The following is a 20345-nucleotide window of genomic DNA, read 5'->3' as shown; positions in this document are numbered from 1 at the left end:
GCCGAAGAGAAATACCTGCTCTGTCTCCTTTGACACCGTGCAGGTGCTGAGAGTTGCAACACGCCTCAGAAGGCAGCACTGGACAGCTGGGCTCCCCTGATGGCATGGTTGCACCACAGAGAAGAGCAGCAGATGACATGAAGGAAGGGGGACTGCGACCCGGCAGGTCAGCAGCTCCATCACTCTGAGAGATGTCTCTGGGAGAAATGAATCACTTGAGGTCTGAAACCAGCAGAACGGGACTGGAAGCAGTACTTTATCTCAGGCAGGTGCCTAGACCAACAGGCTGTAAATTGGAGCATTTTCTGTCTCTCTTGGACTTCTCTGCCAGAGCTGCTCTTTGCCAATAAGGATTTAGTGGTCTGTTTTACCTTTCTGACCCCACAGTCCAGCAGAGCTGTCATGAGCTAGACTGCTGTCAGAGCCAGCACAGATCTTGCTCACAAAGCGACAGGAACAACCTGCTCCTTGCACAATGGCAGCACCCCCAGAGTAGGCCTCCTGTCTCAGTATCTTTTGATCTAGAAGTTTCCCTTCACTAATATAAAGAATTTGAGCTGAGGGTAAGAATTCAGATGTGTGTGGCCCAGGTCTGAGGGAAAACGGTACAGCGGATGCCCTAGGGAATGACCCCGAGCATCTCTCAGATCTTACAGAGCTGACGAAACCAAAGCAGAAGCATGTCAGTGGAAATGCAGAGCCTGCATTTCGTGTGTTTGTAACTACCTTAGTTATCACACAACAGTAAGGGTAACTGTATTTTTTCATGTTCTCTTGTAGTAGCTCTCCTGTTTTGACCTAACTCGTCCCAGTCCAAGGCCTGACAAGTAGCTGGTCATAAAAAGAGAACATGAACCTAAGAGAGGCAATGCCTGTGGCTGGAGGCCTTGCTGAACAGAGAAGGGAAGCAGGTTCAAGTCCTGAATTCAGCTCAGCCTCTTGCTGCCAAGATCTACTAAATGCAACTGGCCAGACCGGGGAGGGCTCACTCCAAAAAGCCTGCTGGTTTGATGGAAGTGCTAAGGGAAAGGATGGAATTCTGGAACCTCTGGAGCCCAGGAAAGATAAAGACAGCTTGCCTACTACAAAACCACAGTGCTTGACCCTGTGAACAACCTGTGGGCGAAGAACAGAAGCACAAAAGTTCTCCTTTCAGAGGTGCGTAAGGAAGTGCAGGGGCCTGCTCACAGCTAGCTGGGTGACAAGGTTGATTGCTTTTATACTAGAAAGTAAGACGTCCCCTGCTCAGGGAATGAGGAGCAGACTCCTACCATTGTGAAGGAATGGCTGGCCACCATGCCACTCTTAAAGGTGCTCCAACCCATGTACCCAAACTAGATTTAAGGACCAGTGTTTTGGAAGATGCCTTTCCTAGGACCAAGCCAGCTACACTGGCAGACCTTTGGATATTGTCCAGGCCTTCTTCAGCTCTGACCCCATCCTTCCTCTCTGCGACAAGTCACAGCACCGCTATACAAAGATGACTACTCAAGGAATGGCTCAACAGCCACCCTCACCACTGTGCTCACTCCCAAGCTGTACAGACTGCCACGTGGGAGAATTCACCCCAGAGCTGGTTAGGTCACAGATCTGTCCAAATAGGGCCATTATGGAGGAAGTAGGATGCTTCATTTATTTGGGTACCTTTGGAAACAGCATGTCTGTACAACCCTAATTTGGCTGTCTTATGTGTATGCATTATGAAACAGCCTCATTACACACACGGGCAATATTTTATTTTTGCCTCCTTTCCTACACAGGACAGGGCCTGCTCTAAGGATGAATCAGAGGAGAAGACTATTGTCTGTAGCATCCCAGCTTCAACATCTGCTCAATCTGGACGATGATGTGTAAGTGAAGCAGGCAACTGTAGGAAGAGAAAGGATTAGGGCAGTCAATTGCTGCCCTGAGGACCTGGCAACTCTCCTGCCCCTGCTGAGCAAAGGAATGAAAGTTTTTCAGGGTTGTTCACCGAGCGGATGCAGGCACCCCCCCTTTGCTGAATGCTCATCTGCACAGCTTTGGAGTAGTCCTGCAGAAATGCAGGAAGCTCAGCCACCAAAAGGAAAGAATGTTCTTTTTTTGGCTTAGCCCTTATCAGGCTCAGGTTAGTCTGCACAGTGGGCACCAGTGTCAGGCTTTTTCAACGAGAGGCTTGCAAAATACACAGGCATCACAGGGATGAAGGGTTCAGAAAAGCTGGAGAAGGCAGTTGTTTTTGTTTGTGAGGTACAATTTGAATTATGGATTGCAGCACAGCCTAAAGATCCATGCACAGGCAAAATGAGAGAACTTGTGTTGGCTGCTGGGTCACAGCAGTCTTGTTGCACTGCCATTGTCTCTCTCACTAGAGAATGAGAAGCTGTTTGCAGGTTCTGGCAGAGGGGTGTAAAAATCCACCCAGATTTTAACCTAGCATTTTTCCACCAGGAGATCTCAAAGCTGGAGATGCCTGTTACCCTCCCTTCACTGAACTGGAAACCAGAGCACAGGGAGGTGGAAGTCAACTAACAAGATGCAAAATTGGCTCCCAATACATCTGAGTCTGTCGATTATTCTCCAGCCACTGGGCGCTGCTGTCCCCTTCTCTCAAGGGTTGCTGCAGGGTTTCCAGCTCTTGCAACCCATCTTGCCTTTGCTGTTTCACCCCGCAGCCACTACAACCGTGCCCTCTTTCAGCTCTGTTGTTCCCAGCCACTTTTGTCTCTGTTGAGCTTTACCAGGCTTCTCCAGGTGAACCAATTTCTCCATGGTCGCCCGTTCCCAGGTAAACTAAGTCGAAAACTTTCTGCCTCCAGAATTTGTACTCTGGATGACCTGCGATGGGAAACAATTATTTTGGTAAGGCAGGTCTGTGAGCCCAAGCAGATTGGCCGAAGCATTCCAGATGTACAAGACAGCCAGAACCATCCCCAACTTCAGTCACTACAATAGCCAAGGAAGGGAGTGTTCTGTTTAGCTGTAGCTATGGTTACAGTCACATTAACTGCACACATTTCCGTTTTGGAGTATTCGTGGGGCAATATAAATTTCCGCGATGCCAGAGGCCTGTTAACATGCAATACAGTTATTTAGTGCCTTAGTGACATACCGCTCCTTGGCATGTCAGGCTGGATGTGGGCTGGTGTGCAAACTGAAGTGTCACCAAAGGTTTATGGGAGGAAGGATTGCTTCTTCTCACCTACTTGGGAAGGGAATTAGGTAAGAGTTGCTTGATTCCTCAGTTGCCTAAGCATGAGACCTACATTCTCAGTACACTGAAACAACCAGTCCAGAGAGAGACTATGTAGAAGCCCCACGGGTTTAAGGAAAAGCCACTCAGTGCCTATAGGTGGTCAAGAATCAAACCCTTAAATATAAATAAATTGACTGCAGTCACAGGAGTAGCTCCAGTGGAGCTGTTCTGATGGAACAATTTGAAAGGGCAAAGCTAAGCTGCTGTTTTAAATAGGGTTTGGATTATTTTTTTTTAGATCTGGGGTCTTATGTTGGAATTACCCGAAGCCTTTAAAAAACAAACAAACAAAACAACCAACTGGGTTTGTGGCTTCTGCCCTTACCTCACACCTGAGCACGTCAAAACTTGCTGCGCAGTTATGCTGAGGTAAACTGCAAAAGTGCAGGGGTGAAGGATGCAGTAAGTAGAATATAACGACTTTATTACATTAATGATACAGCCAGGCAAAGAAATTGATGCAAGTGGTTAGGACTTTTCAGTATCTTTAAAGGACAACTCCTTGAGCAGGTGCAGGAGAGTGGGCGTAGTCTTTGCCCCACTGATGTCAGTGGGAACGCCCAGTGTCTTTTGAAGCAGCCCCGATGTGGAAATGCTTTTCTGCTCCTCTCCTGGGAGCGTGTGAATTCTCAAGAATCGGAGCTGCCTTTTAGCTGCAGAGGTGACTGATTTACACAAAACCGGATAGCAAGAACTTCCTGAGATGACCCTGTTTTGTGAGGAGATTCTAATCTCATGACAAGTTTGTCTAGCCAGATAATGACAGTAATTAGCCAGGAGGCAAGAAGGTGGATCTAGGTATTCTGCTTCATGAGTAAGAAGGATGTTTTATGGCAGTGGAATTAGGAGGTGGATGGAAACTGTTAATATCCTCAAAAATGGAGTTGGAACAAGCAGCACAGCACCGAGGACTGAACCTGAGAGATCCCCCATGTTGCTCTCCCTGCAAAGTGGACAGCTCTGAAACAAAGAGGCCTTTTATTCAGAATAAGCCTGCACTAAGCCAGCACCAGCATTTACCAGCAGGAACATTACCCTTATCGTTCCTTCTGCTCGGCAGACCACTTTGTCTGAAACACAGAGCAGGGAAAAAAGGACCCATGCAATAAAAACTTGTCAGCATTTCAGATATTCAAACAAATTTGCAGTGGAGAAATGAGTAAATAGAAGAGGCAGGCTGCAGCCAATCTCTTAGTAAAGACTGTATTGTACAGCCTCAATCTAGGACACAAGGAGCCGAAAAATATCCCTGCAGTTACCAAGCAGCTTGGTAGGGCATGCCTGCTGCAGCATTATCACCTGCCCTTATCTCTTGTCGTTTCCAGTCAAATATTTGCAAAATGCTTACACGCAGGGTAGATAACAACCCACAGACATGGAGAAAACAGAATACTTAAATCAAAAGTGTGTGGATTTTTTTTTCACTGAAAAAAAAATGCCTTTGTCTATAAACTGAAAGTGAGACATTCCTTGCAAACAGGTAGCTCTGGTGGTATAAAGTGATGCAGTTTTGTCTTTTTGGGGTGCTGCCAGACACCCTGAAATGATAGCGTGGAGAGGAATGTGAGATTTCCCCCTTTCATCATAATGGTTACTTTGAAGCCTAATTACAGCCATTTAAACGCCAGCCTATTAGCCGTGCTATCGCTGATCGCCCCACTGAAATGCGCAGCCAGATGGAGAGGTTCTCTCCTGGAGCTGGCTGTGCAGCTTGGGCATCGCACTGGAGTTTGGGATGAGCATGGAGCAGCGGTGCAAATTACTCCCAGCAGATTGATTCCCAACACCTGTAGGTACCATGATGACTGCAAGGCCTGGTGACATTTGGTGCCACATTCCTGTTGCAAAACATGTCCCCGCCGTGACATTTCACATTTCTGTCTCTGCACAGTGCAAAAAGCAGGCAGCAAGGCTCAAAGCCTGGAAGTCCGAGTGCTTTGCCTTCTCCCAAGAGAACTTTGACTGCTAACTCAACTTGTAAATAAAGGCCTAGCACAACCGTGTCTCTTCAACAGTGGAAACAGAGCAGGGGTCCAAGAATGCTGACTCTTTTGCTATCTCATCTTCTGTTATGAGCTACACCAGTTCGTTTCTGCATGGTTCTTGATGCTGCTTCTCCTAGGTGGGCCACCCAGCGCAAGCCAGCTATTCACCTGGTATAACTGGAATAGCTGTGTCTACCGCATGTCTTAGGGGGATATTCAGGAGCAGAAGATCTGACGCTAATGAAGTTCTCGTGCATCTGGTCACATTGTAAGGTACGTGAAACCAGTGTGGGTTTCCTTTAACTTGTTTGGTTATAAACTGTGGCAGTTCAGCTGCTTCATGACCAACCGAGACACCCCTGCAGCGGAGGCGGTATCCTCTGAGGGCTGGAGCAGAGAGCTCGGGCAGGAATAACAACAGCTGTCCCAATACAAAGTGTTCCCACTTGTGAATCAAAGCCCTTACTAAGATCGGGTCATGTCCAGACACGCTTGATATTTATTCTTGCAGACATAATATGAAGGCACGGATCCATCCTTTTTCTAGTGCATCTCTTTTTTTTTTTTTTTTTCTTTTGCAAAGGGAGAGGAACAGAAACTGAAACATGCACTTGCTAAAAGGTTGGAAACAGGAAGCTCCGTTTAATTTGCACATTTTTTGTTTTGATGAAAAGTAGGAAATATGAATAACAGCCTTTTATTTCAAATTTGGCATAAAAATTTGCCTTCAAGGTAATGCCAAATAACAGACTTCACACTGCTTGGAATTAAGCTGATGATATTCAGTGGAAAGTACAAGGCAAAGACTCAGCTCTACGAGCATTTCATTTTGTTAAATTTCCCCACACAAAGCTCATTTCTGAGAAACCCACAGAACTATTACTGTTTCCCCCTCTTTTGATTTCCTACTATTATGTATTCGGGCTTGTTTTTCATCCTTTCTGGTCTTCTGCTGTTTCTATGGAGGAATACCCTGGTTATACTGGAAATTCGGACACAGACATCCAGCAATTCAGAGAAAGCGTCAAGTGAGTTTATGTTTCTAATCCTACAGAAAAATAATTTTTAACTATTTAGAGAAACTATAATGAGTCTTCTATCAAACTCTCTGGGCCTTATGAGAGGAGTACAATTAAAAATATTTCTGAAATTTTTTTTTTTTTGCAGATGTTATCTTTTTTGATTGAAGTTATTTCAGACAGCTTCTGTGTGGACAGAACTGTACCTCATTTATCTGACTTATTCACAGACTCAGAGAAAGAAAGAAAGGATCCTAAAGCAGAACGACACATCTCAAATCAGCTAAGAGGAAAGAGACTGCACCGACACTGGAAAAATTACAGGCTGCAAGTTTTTCAGCACTGACTACACTGGGATCACAAGTAAAGTTTGACTTCATTCTGGCCTTGAGATAAGGCAGATGAGTGGTTGTACACAAGCAGCAGCTGCGTATAGATGATTTTGTTGTTCTTACAGCAGGATGCAGTGACCTGCTGTCACTTTGCCAGAAGTGCTGTTTCCACAGTGGACTGCTCCTGCCATTTGAATTGAATCTGCTTTAATCCCTGCAGGATATAGACCTGACATCTGTGTAATGACAACGAGTAACTGGGCTTGACGTAAAAACTTAATGGAATTATCCCAAACATGTGATGCTAGCATTCAAAAGCAACTACATCACGTAACTTCTCTTCCTTTCCATTTCATGACTGTAACTATGTTGTATATTTGAGAATCTGTGGTGTTGCATAAAGGGGAAAAAATAGATTCCTGATAAACCACTGTCATAGTGATGGTCATTAGTGACTTCATGGTCTTACGATGAGAAAGTGGTCTACAGCGTGATCTGAACCTCTGTGAAGGAGCTGCAAACTACTGGCAAGCCTTACTCAGTAAAAGTAGTCTCTGACTCTACATAGACAAATTCTGGCTGTTCTATTCACATTCAGTGGCATCTCCCTTCAGCGGGTCTCTCCACACAGTGGTGCAGCTACTGTACAGAGGTGGTCTTTATCAAAAGCACTGCAGGCATCACCATCTCATAACTCAGTCATTCTGTGCTCTCTTTCTCAGTTTTCACAACCATGTCAGGAATCAGGTCTGTAGCAAGGCTTCTATCCTCCAAATTGAAAAAGAGGAAGATGTGATTTAGTCTTGAGGGAAAGGGCCTATACAAGTTCTGCATAACTACTAACAGAATTTAGGATCATCAGTTTCTAAAGGTAAAATTTTTGTATGGCTGAACTATTCTAAAGACCAGATGAGTAGTTCTTCATTATCTCCCCCTCTAATCCCTGTGAGAATAACACTTGTAAGAAAGTGCCTCCTCTCCTTTCTGAATCAGCTCAGGAATTTTGATCTGATTTGGCTTTTCAAAACCTAGCAGCATGTAAGTGAAAACCTGTTTTGGAAGGTAACTGCAAACGTCCCTGCCAGGCAAGCTGAAATAGAATGTTTCCGATGACTTAAGTGAAATGTTGTCCAAAACATTCTACACTTTCAGGAAGTTTTGGGCCTAGAGAAAGCATTTCCCGAGGTTAATTCCAAACAAAATGTTCTTTGAGCAGCGGAATGAATGAATCCTAGTTTACCAGGCACCTCTGTCCTTTGTGCCTTAGTCCCACAACAAAAACCTTGACCCCTGTGTAAAGTTTACATGAAATTAGTCAATGCATTCAGAAGTTATTAAGAGGAGATTGACACATGATGAGACAGATAATGCACTCATGGCAGGCTCCCCTCCTTCAGAATCCAAGCTGAAAATGACCCTTCCAGCTTCTGCCCAGCCCAGCAATTATAATTGCTAGCAGTAAATAGCAACACAATATAAACAACATAAGTTCATCTGTATGCAAATATTACATTGGTATTCCATGCACAAGTATAATTCATGTTGTTGGGGATATATAATTCTGAGATTGATTTTAATAACTATTCCTCTTAGTGATAAGGGATCTATTACTACCTGCATTGTTAAATATAATAAAGGAGTTTATGTACAAAGAGGAAATGGTGGCACGGGTTATAGAATTAAACACACAGGAGAGTTCCTGTGTCTTGCCACTTGTAAATAACATGACAAAGCTGGCATCACATGTGCCAGGTGGGTCTTCCCCCATCTCTTACCTAGCACGGTCTGAACAGCTAAGTGAGGAGTCCCATAGCAGTTTCAGCCAGAAATTGTTCCCTCAGTGAAAGTGCAACTAAAAAAAACCATCCAGAACGAGAGTTTCCTGACAAATTTGCCCAGACATCTAGATTATGAGCACTGTAACATAAGCAGGTTGGTTGGGAGTAACATTAAAGACATGGCTTCACAGACCCAAAAAAGCCTGAATATATCTGAAAAGCTTGCACTTAAGGATTGACTCCACCTCCTGAATAGGACCATTCTTTAACGATTCTTTTCTACTGGTGGTTGTACAGAGAGCTTGTTTCACTGGATTTGTTTTTAAAGTCCTGTGTGTTCACACTGTCTTTTTTCACGTTTTACCTCTCATTTATGCATTGCTATAGAAATGGTAGTCACAAACTGGGAAGAGTGACTTCACGAAGGGAGTAAGTATGAGCAGATGGCCATCAGTCTGTCCATTCTCATAACCATTACACAAGCAAATTTCTAATACTTCTGGCATGGTTTGAGACTTCTGGACCATGTTTCTGCAGATGATGTTGCTGAATGGACCACTCCTAGCTCTTGGCTCCTCAACTCAAGAAAATGTGTCCTTTGGCATTTGTTTCACATGAAGACTGGCTTTTTGTGCTACTCACCTCTAGCCACAGGGGCTGGTACTGCTGAACACCTCCATGCTGCTCCTTAGCAGAAGCTTCTGCCCAGGTACAAGTGCAGGCAAATTCGATTCCGAGCACCTGGTAACACTGCCCAAACACAGATTGGCCTGAGTGCTTCAGAGGTAAAGCACATTTGCCCTCCTCTAAGCCTGCCTTGTTGGTTTAGGTGATGTATTTCTATGTCCCCTGTGCAAGTTTTGATTCAGATGGCTTATATAAAGGCATGCTGGAATAAAGGGACTGTTTACACAAGCAGTTCACGTGCCCAGATGGGAAGAGCACTGAGTGCTCGAGAGGATGAAGGTAAAGAAATATAAGGTTTATGAAAAGAAGGAGCACAAAGTGAGGAATGTCGATGTGGGCCTTTCTCCCCTGTGCAAGCACTTAGAATGTTTACAGAGGGATGTTTTTGCATTGCAAGTGAACAAAAAAGGCAGATCTAAGGGTAAGAAGTTCAGCTGAAGATCAGAAACCACCGCCTGGAAGCACAGGTAATCAATCTGTCCTGCTCCTCGGGACAGCCTCTGTGAGCGATGGCCTCCCTGGCACACTGGTGTTGGGAACATTAGGTCTTTCCACTGCTCTGGTGAGGTGCGGGCTCTAGAACCTAGGCCTCTTTCCACTCTTATCCATCTTCTCTTCCAGGAAAGAGCTTCCAGGACAAAGATTATTAATTTATTTTACAGATGGGAAAACTAAGGCAAAGGACAAGGGAGAAGCAATCATCCTACATCAGCCCCTGGGCCTGGCAGTCTGACTCCCTCTCCACCTGAAGGGTTTTGTGCGTGGTTGTCACAAGCACTCTTCGCAAGGCCCAGGAGAGAGGATGCTTGGATTTTCCACTCCTAGCTGACAGTGCAGCTGAAAGGCACACAGCCAAAGAGACCCAGCAGCCCTTGGAAGAAGCCTAATGAAGCTAACGAAGCCAGCTACATCAGTGATCACTATCTGAGTCCCTCTGATCTCCCCACAAGGCCAAGACAGCCCTGGTGGTGGGGATGCCATGAGCCACTGCCAGCCAGCGGAGGGCAGGGCACAGGGAAGCGGGCAGGAACGTGCCCTGCCACAGCGGCCTTGGCACAGCCGGCCCTGCTCCCTGCTCCTAAATAAACGGGGAGAACCCAAATCAAATGCCAAACCACACTGGACATTACATTACATTACAAATGGAGACATGGGCATCACTAGGTAAGAATGCCAGCTGGCACTGAGCTAAGAGGGCTTTTCTCCATTTCTCTCATCATCTTTTGTTCAAAAACTTCCCAGTTATACAATTAAATTCCTACACTTCTTGCAGTCATTTCTGCAAACACGATTTCTGCAGATTCTTAACTTTCCATTTTTCCCAGGAAAAAAAACAAGCTTACCAGTTCAGGAACAGCACGCAAGATTTTTTGATTTCTGAACTGTTAACCAACAGAGCAAAATGCACCCCTGGACTTCGCTTTACATAAATGATAGATCAGGTCCCCATTCCCCACCTTGGTGCTGGGTCCCTGGAAGCCTGAGCAGAGCTGGCTGATAGATGCACTGACACAAATTCGTACGCCTTTATCCTGCTGTTCATCCTGGCCTCCTGCATTAAGGCATTTGCCCTGCTGAGTCCTTTGAGGGTACAGCTGCAGATCGTATCTTGCTGGCATCATGTTGATTGCCTAACCTGAGTCTCCAGCTCACAATTACACCCCGGGTGTGACACCTGACCCTACAATAACTTCCCTGCAGACAGCCCCTCTTTGCAGTGTCACACACAAGGTTTATAGGGCTCCAGTTTGCCAGAGAACACAAAAGCATCGCTGTGAATGCAAGCTAGAGAGGTCGTATGGCTGAGAGAAAACAACCTGCCTCCAAAAACTGCATCTGAAGGATATGAGTGGCCTTGTACAGCAGGTAACCCTGATCCCAAAAGGGGCTTTGAGATACAATGACAGCAAGAACGTGAGATAAGACCTAACAGCTAGAAATATAAACACACGCACAAGCATTTATGCGGGGATGCAAGAGATGATGTCAAAAAAATCCATCTGGAAAAATGTGGTTTCTTCAGGCTGAATGAGAGAGCACCAGCTCCTGTCTTTCCTGTGCTAACAGTGCTGAGCTGTGCCTCACAGCGTGTCCCAGCTGAGGATCCACCAGCAGCTCAGCCAGCATGTTTAACCAGATTTTCCACCACACCTTTGGGCTGCAGCACACTGTCATTATATCATGCGTGCCTGAAATATCTCAGTAAAGCCAGGATAAAGGAACCAAAGGACCTGTTTCTGACTGTGCTCACAGCAACCAGCGACAGCTCTGTGTGGTCTTCGGTTCTTCTTCCAGCCCCAAGCACTCTGGAAGAGCAGCATCCCGGGCGTGCAGCACCTCCCTGCTGTATTTCTCTGTAAGCAGCCCAAGCATCTCTGCAGGAGAAGCGAACCATCGCAGGGCAAGGAAGTCTCCAACGCATTACTGTGCATACGAGGTCCCTCATTAGCCGGGTTCAGCCTGTGACACAGATAAGTCATGTCTGCGGTACATGTGTGGGAGGGTGCATGCATGCATACTGAGATACACATGTGCTACTGCTTAATCCCCTTGCGGACAGACTTCATATTCAGAAGGAAAAAATAAAAAGGACAAATGCAGAGTTCTCGGCCAGCAGCCAATGCAGAATCTACTGGGCTTGGGGGAGGAGAACAGCAACAGAAAGTGTATGGTGACACCTGTGCCACTTGAGAGTCAGAGTGCTGAAATGATGGGCACACCTCTGACAAGTTCCAGTAAGGCCAAGCCCACCTCCTGCACAAACGCCCGCATTAAATACATGGCCTGCCTGTTCCCTGGCCCATGTTCTGAATGGCTCCGTGCTCCACGACACTTTTTAGGCATTTCTGGTTGAATTTCTTCATGGTTCTTCCTGTTCATGGAGAAAGAAGCTGCACATTTCAGAGCTTACTCTTTGCCCAGCCTAAGCCATGATTGTTAACAAGTCTTATTCTCCCAAGACCCAGACATCCACCTTCATGGAAGAACATGAATCTTTCTATAGGATGGGCCCTGTCATTTGTATCAGGAGATAATGTCTCGCACTTTCCTCATTCCTTTCTCCTGAGTAATATCTTCTCCTGTAAATAGATGAGGGAGGGAAAAAAGGAAGCCAAGCAATTTCTTCACTGCCTCGCAAAACATTAATATTCCCCGAATATTTGTTCAGGGCTTAGTTTGAGCCAAATAAAATGGTTTTGCTGGACCAGGACCAAAGCCTGATTTTGACCTGCAGCTGGGCTGCCACAGGGCCTTTTGATCTGCTGTTTGCAGGTCACTTGTAGCTATTGGCTGCAGCATCATAAGAAACATGGCCTGGCTGCATAGCTCAGCCTGCAGAGCAGAGAGAGGGCAGGTGGCACAGCAACTCTGCCACGTCCAGGTTAATCCAGAAGAAACTAAATGCTTTGGCGTTCCCAAGTGGAAATTGCTGCTGCAGACAACACTGCTCTCCTCCCACTTCTCCAAGTTTAATCCAGCACAGAAGCACAACTTTTGGGACCACAAGACCCTGCCGTCAGCACCAGAGCAGCACTGCACTGACATACAGAGGTATCATTTCTTGACTGCCCATTTCTTTAGTCTCCTCCTCTCACCGTTGTATTGCCTTTCTGTGGGCTGGCCTTACGCTGCTTGGTATTGCTCCGCCTCAGGTGTACTTGTCAGGTGGTTTCACCGAGACCCTACCAATTCTGTTCCTGCTTTCCCTGCTTTTCAGTGCCATCCAGCCCTGGCTCAGTCTTGACATATTTCCTCCACACCCAGACTCACGGCGGTTCTTTGCTGTCTCCTACTGAAACCATGAGCCCGTTTGTATCCTGCTTGCATCCTCCCAGCAGGTCTCGCTCCTCTCAATGCCCTTGTTCCTGCAGCACGCCCTCAGAAAACCCCCAGGATTTGCACACAGATGCACACATGGGGGAAACGAAGAACAAACACACAAAACATCACAATTCAGTGCGATGCAAACCATGATAAACTCAAACTGCTCCTGACAGTGCAGTCATCCACCTGTACTGTCTTCCCAACATAGAAAAAGAACTGCTTTAAATGTTGACAATCGTTGTTATTCAGAGCTTTGGGCTCTGCAGCAGTTATGCTGTGTATTTAGTTAGTAGATAGGATGTGTTACGAACTTACGCAGGAAACTATTGCTGCCAGACCTTGCTATTTCTCACACTGGTGAAACATTACTGAGCATGCAACAGGTGAGACCACCACATCCACAACTGCAGAGCAGCGTTTTCAGAAGCCTTCAGCATGGGCCCCAGCTTTTGCCCCATTGAGATCAGTGGAAGAACACCACTGCTACTGATTTCAGGGAGTGCTCCAGCGTTCTGAAAATTAACCAAAGATTTCAGAAGGGCTTCTTCTTCTGTCATCTGTGAAACCTGGACCAAATGATGTGGTTATGCTGCACCTGTATTTTGTCTTAAAGGATCCCAAACTATTTATAGTCACTTACGCTTTACTTTCAGGTGTGTTTGGGTGGGTAAGCAGCAAGGACAACGCCATACACTTAAGTCACCTTACTGTAAACAACGATATCTTCAAATCATACGCAGTGCTGAGTGGATGAGCGGGTATGTGCCTGCACAGACATATTTTGTTCTCTGTCCCCATTGGACCGCCTGGTCCAACGCTCGCCTCACAGTGAATCTTCCCCTGCATTCTTATATAAAAGGAAAACATTCTCAAAGAGAGAAGTCTGAGTCAAACAAAATGTCGGCTTCTACTTGGAACAATTCTGGTTCTTTGAGCGATTGCTTCATTTACCAAGAAGTGAAAAAAATTGCAAAATTTAAACGATCGTTTTTAGAATAAATAAAAGATGTTTGGTCTGAAAAGGGTAGTGTTAGACCTTTCTGCGTTGCTTTATTCCTGGACCAATTTCATAGATCTACCATACAGATGTTCTGACCAGAAGAAAGAAAAACAGCCTGCTCCCTGCCATACCTCCCACCTGCAATCATGGTCAGAGATTAGCAGCTGGGCACTTTCCCAATAATCCTGTTTGCTGATCCGACGGCAGAACTCACCCTGCACAGCCTCCCCATGGAAGACTATACGTTAATCAAAAGAGAGCTCTTGAAGCATTAAATTGTGTTTCTTTACCTCTAAAACAAACACACAAGCCTGCAGATCACAGCCGGTGTTCTGCATACCCGCACCTTCTCACATGAACTCCAGTACCTCTTGCCATATATACTAATGACAGGCAGTTCCTCACTGTCCAGCTCGAAGCTGACAAACTCCACATCAGACTTATCTTCCTAGCTTTGCCCCACAGCCCACTGATTAGAAAAGAAGAGAAATCCCATGTGGTGCCTCAAATCATGTACAGAAAAGGAAAAAACAAACAAGAGGCCTCCAAGCCACTCCCTCTCCACCAGAGGCTTTCCAGAGCTGTTCACAACCACCTTGTAAATCCCTCTTTGACATCTGAGTAGCTGCTCCTCAAGCAAAATCCATTTCCAAAGGTGTGCTGGATCTCAGACATGGTGATACAACAATGGAGAGAGGTTTTTTATGTTTGCTATTTCGACTAAAGGCCTGTGAAGAACCAGAAGGGCAAAGCCACCTCTATGTCTGGTAACTGAGTGAATCAAAGTGGCAAGACACAGCAGGTCCCACAAATTACACGCGTTTCCCTATTTTGTTCCTCCTTTTCTGCTGGGAAATGGTGTCCTGATAGAATGTGAGGCCTCTGGATATTTTCTCAGGATTTCTGAATGTCCTACACATGAGTCAGAGTACTAGATCTCCAGAGATCACAGCCGTGTCTGCAACCCACATACAGACCGTCAGCCAGACGATCCATTTCTGAGTCATGGAGAGAGACAGTATCTGTTTCACTTGTGTGGCTCTCTTCTCTGTGTGAAGCTCTTTAAAAATGGGAGACTGCTCAGACGAGTGGACTCACAGCTGGACCCCAATGATAAGATAAAGGTTTTCCTTTTCCTAAGGGACAGAAGGAACTGTGCAGTTTCCTGCAATGCAGACAAAAAATGAGCTCCTGCAAGGACATAAGGGTTGTGGGTATGTGCAGGGGGAGCTCTTGTTTTCAACCTGCCCTTCGGTTCTACTTAAGAAGTGAATTATTCCAGTTTTTTGTTCTAATATAATCAACTTTGGAGTTTTAAAGCCTTGATGGTCTTCTTTGGAGAGCTGGTGATATGGAGAAGGCCTAGGCAGACCAACCTCAAAGCTCTGGTTAACTTGGGATCCTGCCACAGCCACAGGAAGTCTGCACTTGCACAAAGCATCTGGAGATGTCCTGCTTTTTGTGAAGGCACATTTCAGACAAATATGACTAACGGCATTGCACCTCTGCAAAGCATGTGGTGACAATCCTTTCCACACATACAGGATTTGCATGGCAATAATGACTCGGCAGCCTCAGCTCTAACTGTTGCTGGATCAATACAGGCAGCTGAACCCTTCCAGCCATCACCTACAGGACACAAGAAACATCAAAGCCTTTCCGAGGCAAATCTCCCGGAGAAAGAAGGAAACTGTCACACCACTCCCCTCAGTTTCTTTCCTGCCTTGAGAAAGCTGGGCCTTACAGACTGTGGCTGTTATAACACAGCATGTGTTGGCAAACGCCTTGTTGCCCCCCAGACTGGACAACCTGTGAAAGACTCAGCACCGAAAGGACAGTAATTTGCTCACAATTATCCAAGCACCGTCAATCATGTCAATGCAGCACTAGGCACTGTTCCTGCGTGATGTAGCCTTCTAAGTCAGTTGGGATGCAGAAGGAGCCAGGCACTATCTTCCCTTCAGAGCCAGCAGGTAACAGGCGACTGAACCCTTTGTGGTATCCAGCATTGGGTGCTCTGGAAAATTTTACTACAGCGCTGTTCCTCCCTGTGTTTAGTTCCCTGATGGAAACAAAAGATGGGCTTTCTGTCCTATTTCTTTTGGAGGCAAACTAGATGCAACATGAGAACACTAAGCCACCTTTTGCAACGTTTTGCTGCCTGACTTCTTGTTGTCCCTGTGTCTCCCCAGCTGTTCCCTGCTGCACCACGCTTCACTGCACAGTCACAGTGCACAGGGCTCAGAAGAAAAGTCCAGGACCCCACCTCTAACAGCACCCAAAAGGATGGGTGCTGGGCCTGAGTCTGCACCCAGGTTTCTGCCACCCTGTGTCTTGGGGTCATCTTCAGACGGAGGCTGTACCTGTATCTCTGCACTCAGCACCTTTTGCTGCAGTTCTCCTTTCACTGGCTCTTTGATTTTAAAGCCATTCATATTCCAAGCCAATCCGTACTAAAAATAGGCTTCCTTACTAAGAATGGCACTGGCATTACTCACTTACCTGCTACGTTCTCATCTCACACTATATGGCCACACCTCCGGCTGGAGGAGTGTGTTTCAGTAATCATCCACAACTATGTGCTTCTGTGAGCAGGTTTTGAAACTTTGCCATCCTTTGGAAGCTCCCACTGTTTTTTCTTTCATGTGCTAATACAGTTTGGTGGCTTATCTCCTTTCACATCCTTGGGGCACACCTCTTTGCAAGACTATACTGACAACCCAACCAAGTGGGAAAAACACACAGGAGACAGAGCTGTCCCCCTACTCCCCCCTTGCAATTGAGGGCAATCTGCAGTTCTCAACTGAAGGGCACGCTGTTCCTACTTGCATTCAGGAAGAAACAATTTGCTGCTGGAACTGCTGCATCCTTTGGCTTCATCTGGCAGCCTCTCTGCTCCAGCTGCTCATCAGTTACTAGCACGGAGGCTTGCAGGCTTTCCAGGTGGGAGGTACGCTCTTCCCGCTCGGTTTTGCCAGACACTGAGCGTTTCTGTGAGGTATCGCTCCTCCTCAATGCCCCTGGACATCTAAGGCTATGGGAGGTGGGACATACCTCCAGCCAGATCTAGCTGCACACTTAGATGAATCCTACATATATATTTTTTTAATTATTATTATTTTATGTTATTTTATCTTTCAGTGTTCTTTTGTGTTTTGCACATCACTTTCAAGTGCAGGAACGTGTTTCCTCCTGCTGTCCGTGTCAGAGGTGCAGCCAGTGCTCGAGCTGACTGTCACTTATTTGCTCTGATAAGGGGTTAAATATGCACAGGTAAACCTGGGCGTATGTTCATAATGCAGGTGGCAGAGATACTTTAAAGGAGGCACCTTTCTTTGTTCCCTTAATGATTCATTCATTGGGAGTGTGGGAATTAACCTATATAAATTTTTGCTACTAAGGAGATACACCTAGATCCTGAAATAGTGGATGGGTGAGAACCAGTTACAGAGACTCCACACATTGTCCTGGTAGCACTGAGAGAAACAAACCCACAACGGAAGGCTGGGAATAAATGACTACATGGCATTTCTCACGGCACATTCTCGTTGCCTCCTGTTTTCCGGTGACTCACCAAAAATCCTACGGGGCTGCAAGAGACACTTCTGAGAAGGGTCTGACTTCGCGTGAGAACTTCAGCAGGGCCCCCTCTTCCGGGGGCTAAATTCTGCCCCCTGGAACTGCTCATGGGTGTAGCTGCTACGACTTGGAATCAGCAGCGAGCGCAGGCAGCCACACTTTGGTTGCACCAGCACTGGGAGGCAGGTGTGAGATTGCATCAGGAAGCCAGAATAAAAAGGGAGGCTGGCTTTCCACCAAGGCTGGCTCAGTGCCCCCTTTGTAAGTTGCAGCTTACACCTCATCAGCTGGGAGGTGGAGAAGAAGGAGATTTGTATTTCAGGCACCTCACTAACGGAGAATTTGACTCCCTCCAGCCTAGCTAGAGGAGGAAGGAAACCTTTCTGGGAGGCTGTGCAGAGTAGTATGAAATCTCCAGACTAACTCTTGGGCTCCTGGTATTTTCTGATTTTGTTGGAAGAGCCTTAACGGCTCAGTAAACAAGTTGATCAGTCTAAGACACCTCACCAAGAACATGTCAATCCTGGTTTACCCACTGGACGTTATAAATTACATTAGCATCTGAGGAGCTTGCAGAAGCACGAGGCAATGGTCAAGTAAAGTGCTGGGGTTCCTAGGGAAACACACTGCAGCCCACAGCTCGGAAGGATACGTGTAGGAGAAGGAAGATCTATTCACACACACAGGGATACCACACAGGACATAAACTACAGTCAGGAGGAACAACAAGTACCTGGGCGCTATACTCAGACAGGATGACTCCTTCCTGGCAGTGTAGTGCAGTGAAGAAAAAACCTTCCAGTGGCTCTCTTGTGCCCACTACCCTGTCATTTGTGCTCGGTGGCCCCAATCACACTGGCCAGGCTTCTGAGCTGCAATTAGCCACGCGAGCCAGAGCAGCGTATCTGTGGGCTGTGCGTGTCCTTTGGGAGGCCAGGCAGACATGCCACACCAGGTCAGGGCAGAAGGCGTGTGGGCACAGCGAGGCAATGCAAAGCATTCTCCTGCATGGCATATCCTGTTTCACCCCAAGATATGTACAAGGTCACCGTCTGCTTACCAGTGCTCATGGGTGATACCATCTGTTTAATCAAAGTTCCCCACACGACAAAGTCATCCCAGATGCTTTGCATTGGAGACAGCTTTTCCAATAGTAATTAGCGAGGTGGAGGGGGAAGGAGCAATCGTCGGGCTTCTTTTTGCATAGGTCGCGGCATCGGCAGCAAACGGCCTCTCCTCACCTCTGCTTCCTCCTCCCCAGTAACTGTGGGACTCCCTGCTCTTCGCTTTGGTAGCTACGGCAGGGGAATATTTCATAAACAGGCCCGAGGGTTTGTCTGCTGCCTGTCCTACTTCCCAGCAGAGTACCCGAGATCAGCTGGGCTGGCACATGCCTGCCCGTATCACGCTCCCATGCTGCCTGGTTGGAGACTTACCCACTGAGGTCGAAGATTGCTCCTCACACATGGTATCGGGCTCTCAGCTTAAGTCATGTTTCGGTTCGCAGTTGGGTCTCCAAATCATCACACTGGCCCTAAAAATCAGGAGAAGAAATAAAGTAAGCCCTGTTATTTTTGCGAGTTTCTCAGTCTTTAGGGCAATATTCAATTCATACACTGAAGTTGATCCCATCTGTCTCCAGGGGCTGTAAATGTCCTCGCTCAGAATAGGTATGTGAAACTTTAGGTTCTCAGGCCATGCCTGTCCTTGGTGCAATACCCCATTAGGCACCTCCAGGGACTAAGCCCGAAGGGACTGCTTAGTCTAGTCCTCCGCAGCACCAGGCACCTGTAGATATTTAGATCTGATGCACAAGCATACAAAATACGAAAAGTTTCAAGATTCTCCAAAGATTCACATTGAAACACTGCCAACAAAAAGACCCAAATCTACAACCTCCTTGATGCACCATCTGTGATGGAAAGGTTCACAGTGAAGTCATTTGTGTTGATAACCTTGCACGCAGCAGCCAGTCTGAGACATCCTTTCTGAAAGGCTACAGTGCCTTCCATAAAGTTATCTGTGTCATCAGCAGTTAATCAGCACAGACCAATTGATTTCATCTTCCACTAAACAAGGGCCTGGCTTGTCTTTGTTTTGGTAGATGTTTGGCCGTGATAGCTCTGTAGCTATGACAGTGAAAGACAGCATGTTTCGGTAGCACTTTTAGTGCTGTTTTACCTACTATTTCTCTCTGTCACCAGGCCTGGAGCCCAGGGGAGGGTTAATCCCTTCACTTGTTTTGCCAGGTAACAGCTGTTCCACTTTCAGGATCCGCGGATCACCCAGTGAGATGCTTTTGGTGAGGGAAGTGGATATCCTTGCAGAAGCTCCTGTGGGAGGAGCTTTGGGAAAACCAGTCAGAACTGGTCCCGCCAGCCCAGGAGCATTCCTGCTCCCATGCTGATGCAACTGGATCCAATCTGCTGGCAGACCAGCTGGCTGCTTTCCAAAGAGCTCCCTCCAGAGTGGCTCACACACTGAGAGCCGAGACCAGGGATGGTTGTGATGAAATTTGAGCAAGGGGCCGAAAGGCTTTCACCCTTCATTAAAGCTGGGAACACCTGATGGAGATAATGCTTGCTCTTGATCGGCTCCTCCCAAGAAAACATGAGCTGCCTTGGTTTGCTGCAAGTTTACCATTCTGCATGTAGAGCATCTCCCCAGCACCAGCGAGACCAGGGATGTTGAATCACTGTGTTTAACCGTAGCGCAATCCCTTGGGATGTACGAGTGAGAATCATTTAGAGACTGTTGTGCAACATCAGTGTGAGACGGTAAAGCTCAGAGTTCTGTCAGTGGCAACACTCAACTTACTCCCACTCGGGATTTAGTGTACAGAAGCTTTACGCGACGCTCTCTGCAACCAAACGTGGCCTTCATGCATCCCGAAGATGAAATAGGT

At 46.6% G+C, this 20345-nt stretch overlaps 1 long non-coding RNA gene across 3 annotated transcripts in view; it reads right to left on the bottom strand.

Annotated features, from left to right (window-relative positions):
• LOC137855844 (uncharacterized) overlaps positions 1–19278 on the bottom strand; it is a 72891-nt gene extending 53613 nt beyond the window's left edge. For all 3 annotated transcript variants that reach the window (XR_011095985.1, XR_011095986.1, XR_011095987.1), the window contains exon 1: positions 18877–19278. This is a non-coding gene — a long non-coding RNA (uncharacterized lncRNA). The remainder of the gene's footprint in view (positions 1–18876) is intronic.
• Positions 19279–20345: the final 1067 nt, after the last annotated feature.

This window comes from Anas acuta, chromosome 4 (assembly GCF_963932015.1).
Source record: "Anas acuta chromosome 4, bAnaAcu1.1, whole genome shotgun sequence".
NCBI classification, from domain to species: Eukaryota; Metazoa; Chordata; class Aves; order Anseriformes; family Anatidae; genus Anas; species Anas acuta.
This window is presented reverse-complemented; position numbering and strand designations above follow the sequence as displayed.